Consider the following 4,611-nt stretch of genomic DNA (forward strand, 5'->3'; position numbering starts at 1 on the left):
AGATGGAGAGCCCACGGTCCAGGCTTCCTAACCCAGCATTCCAGCCCTCCGTCACTTATTACAGGGATTTGGGCTTTAATGAAGTTCTCATTCAAAGGCCGGATCAGATGGGCCTGATTGGACTGTTTAGGAACTTAAGGCTTATCAAGGTATTTACGTGCCCATGGAATGATTAAAAGAAATGTGTGTGCGTTCAAATACAAATGAAGAACGATTTGAGGTTGTGCACAGGGCATACCAGATGGCAACTATTAATTATTAGCTTGTGACCAAGGCTCAATCCAGTCGGAAAAAAAGCATTCTGTCTGACTCTGTAACATCTAGCCTTCGTAAAGATTTATCCTGGGAATATTAAAGGAAACATTGTCCTTGACATGCTCAAGAGAGAGGAAAGTGTGTGGCCGTTGTTGGGATAAGACTACGTAAAGTTCTGAGGCGTAAGTGTCAGGAGGTTCGGTGACAAGACGTATTAGTCCTAATGAACAGTCTTCATGGAATTGTTCTGCACCTCTTGCTCTTAATTAACCCAGCTCTGCAAGGCTGAGCTGGGATCTGAGACCTCCCTCTCTGCCTTGCCCACACTTAGGTAGCCCCTAATAAGCATGTAGTCATTTTGTGCCCCAGTCAAACGGTTTTAATAAATCCCTACAAGCATTTTGGATCTGAAGCCAGCAGGGATGTGCGGGGGGTAAAGCTAGACATGAGTGGAGCCTGACTTTATGAATGAAGTACCTATCTGTCATTAATGCTTCAGTGGGTCCCCTAACAGGGGCAATTGGGCCTCTGGGGACCTGCGCCGAGCCTCCGAGTTTAATCTGTCTGCCATGAGGATGCTCAGGCCCTGAAGGTAAATGGAACCATTCCTGTTTTACCTTGGACCCCAGGGTCAAGCAGGCCTGAGGGAACAAGTTTGGAACTGTCATTTAACATTATCTTCGACATGTACTGTATTTCCGAGCAGCCTGCACGGGGAACCGTAGGCATGCGTGCGTGGCCCGGAGCTGCAGGGTGGTAGCGTGTCACATGTCTGGTAACAGAAGGGGATAACCATCCCAGTACAAACTTGACATATATAAATTGATTACATAAGTGGGCAGTGGTGGGCCTTTCAAGTGCTCTCCTTTTGTTTGAGCTTTACAGTAAAATTACCAGCAGCAGTTTACAATTAAGAGGAATAATAATAACCGAATATGCTTTCATCTACACACACAATTACAATGAACTGCATGCCTTAATAGGATTGTGAAAGATCTACATTTGACCCATGCAAAAAAGTAAACACCCTTGCTCTGGATACTATGTCATTATCACAACAAAGAGAAACTCCTGAAACCTGATGATGCAGACATCTGGAGAATGTTAATCACTTCAAAATGACGGATGTTTTTTATTTCAGCTCTTGACAGACGCACTCCTTCCATAGATAGATGATTATTTACATAAATTACATCACCAACGTGAAAAAAAATCAGAGTAACTTCAAAGGGCGAAATGCTTAATTAAAAGGAGACGCGCGAGTCTGGTTTTCTCTCTTTCTCAGAGATTTTCTGTGAGGGAGAGAAGCGATGGCCGGTCTTCCACTTCCCTGGTATGTGGATATGTTACAGAGGAGTCTGAGGCCACTTCTTCCTGCAGGGACAGCCACCTTCAGGAACAGCGCCTCTGTTTTCCGTGCTCTGAGAATGATCAACGGTCTTAAGTCCACTTCTAATTTCTCAAGTTCCATCCTGTGTCAGAATGGCAATGTGAACTCACTCTGTCACTGCCAACATGAAACCAGACAGGTCCAAGTTCACACTGAGTCCTACCACACACTCTTTCCCTTCAGACTCCTGAATGAGACTTGGGTGGAGGGAGACAGATTTTAAAGGAACTCAGCAAACACTGCAAGTTTCCTAGACCTCAGGAAGAACTTCTGAGGCTGAACGACCACAAAAATCGAAGGGCAGCCTGAAGAGAAAGAAAGTTTCAAAAACCATTCTTGCAGGGTGAGCCCTAGGCTGCCCTGCTTGTCCCTCAGGGCAGCCCCTGACTGGCGGCGTGCTGCCGGACGCTGGTTGGAGGAGCTGGTGCAATTTGGCTGATCCACTACAATTTCCTCTTACACTCGGAGCTGATCTGCAGACTGACCTTGGACAATTTGTCTTCTTTCAGGGAGAAATGTCACCCGAAAGGAAGCTATTAAGTCAAGAAGGTAATTCTCTCAGAACCGTCCACTGTATAAACAGAACTTGACCTCGGGTAATTTATTGCTGGTCCCTAACAAAGAGACTTAAGATATAGGCTTGAAGGAGTAAAGATCCAAATCTGTCAGGGAAAAGGGCAAGAGAAGGAAACCTCACAAGTTTCTCTGGAATGTTCCTGTTAGAGTCTAAGTCTAATTATTAAGTGCTGCAAACACAAATAGTTTCTGCTCACCGAGAACACGATACTTATTCGATGATACATGGCAAGACTGGGTTTGCACAATCAAGCCACTGATGCTTTTATTTTTCTAATAAAGCCGGATTAATCGTGTTACTCTCTCAAGGAACCATTTCTCCTCAAGAGGGGGCTTGATGAAGCACTCAGGACTCAGGTGTGGTCCAGGGTGCTGCAAGCTGTGTCCTCTGTTGATCAGGGGAGAAGGTGGAAGTCACACCTTAACTGAGTGGGCTGAATCGTGCTACGTAGATAGAGTTTCGGAAAACCAGTGATAGAAGGCTGTTGTGATCGGATGCGGCCAACAAGAGTCATGATCTGACAGTGTCCCAAGGACCACTTCTGCTGCTTCCTGGAAAGACTGCAGACTGCACAGCTGCATCCTGAGCTGACAACTAAGCTGTTTCTTGCTTCCTTTCCCAGGCCTAACTTCCCTGGGAGAGCCTTTCCTACCCTTATGTAAGCCTCCATAGGACCCTCTTCAGGTACCCCGCCTCCTTCTCTGCTTCTATTCAGTTTTGGGGCAACCCACCAGCATCCAAAGCAGAGACCACCCACATCCTATAGTGGAAACAGGCTGAAATCCTGTCAGTTTCTGCCAGCGCAAGGTTCAGGGTTGGATTTTAATGCGGAAACATTTTTCTGAAACTTTCCTCCCTGCGTCCGCTCAGGACTGGCATTTGAATCACTCCAGGTAACAAGCTCATCTCAAAGCAACTTTCTGGGCTTCTTCACAGACACCATGTTGAACCTGAAGAACGATGCAAGCTCAAGAAAAAAAAAAAAACACTGCTTCTCTGGTCAGCACAGTGGGGCTAACTAATACCACATCTAGAAACTTCTGGACAAACTGATTTTGGTAGGAACCTCCTACAGGAGGAATTGGAGAACATAATGATGTTTTCCTAAATTGAAAGCGACAAGCAGCATTTAGTAGAGGAATCAGGAGACAAGTGAGAGCAGGAAGCCTTTCATTCATTACTACAGATGGTTTAGCTTTGAATGATGAGGAAGGAGCCGGGCAAGCGGGCAGAGGATGTCCTGAAAAGATTCAACAGCCATCCAATCAGTCAGGCCCAGTCCGGCAGTTACCCAAGGCTTGCTCTGGTCTGTATTACACAAAATAAAGCCTCTCTATTGGGTTTGACGTCAGCTGATTGAAGTCACAAGGCATCGTGCTCACCTACTAAATAATTCTGGCACAGGTTAAATTAAAATAGGATTCCACCCAGATTCTTAGCACAAAGATAAGTCACAGAGCAAACCTGTAGCAAATGTTTGTTGGGAAAAAAAAAACAATTGGATGATTTTTATATCAACAGAATTTTCTTACAACCCTTGGCCTTCCTCTTGTCTCTTGCCTGCCACTGATTTTGCTTCCTTGAAATATAAAACATACAGAGAAGGACAAAATGTCATATAACAGATCTTCATGTCTACCCTCAAGGTGAAAAGGATGCTGAAACAAACAGCCTAGCTTGGGATGTTAGTCTACACTTAACATCACCGCGTACAGCCACTAAGGAGCATAGAGCTGTGGCCCGTCCCACGATCTTGCCCTTAGCCAGCCTCGGCCCTGAGAAGTTACATTTCTACGTCTGCCTTCCTACCGCTACCGCATGGCGTGTGTTACTAAATGCTGCACACCAAATTTGTGGAAATCGCTCAGTAATTTCTCTCCGTGACCTTGGGCTGTGTGCATCCTTTCATCATTGCAACTTCCTAACTAAGGTGTCTCCAAGATTTATTCATATCAGCTATAGCACATGCCAATAGAGATCTGCACCGCCGCTTCATGTACGGGACACACTCCTCTCCTAAGGCTCGGCCTCAGTATCTACTAGGCTCATCCCAGCTTGCAGAATGGACATCATGTTTGCTTGTTAAACACTTCTACGCCTGTGTTTTTCTAGAGACGTGTGAAGTCAAGCTACCAGATCCCATGGAGCAGTAACAGTCAACCTTTCTGTATGGTTGGTGCCAGATTCTTTCCCAAAAGGACTGAGACAAGTCCTGCTGTCATGTGCAGGGTCCCTGTTGTCCTCCATCACCACTGTGATGTTGTTTTTTGTCAGCATGGCAGGATTTGGAATCACCTAGGAGATACATCCCTAAGCGTGTCTGTGTGGGTGTTTCCAGGGAGAGAGAGAGAGAGAGAGAGAGAGAGAGAGAGAGAGAGAGAGAGAGAGG

This window comes from Microtus ochrogaster, chromosome 21 (assembly GCF_000317375.1).
Source record: "Microtus ochrogaster isolate Prairie Vole_2 chromosome 21, MicOch1.0, whole genome shotgun sequence".
NCBI lineage: Eukaryota > Metazoa > Chordata > Mammalia > Rodentia > Cricetidae > Microtus > Microtus ochrogaster.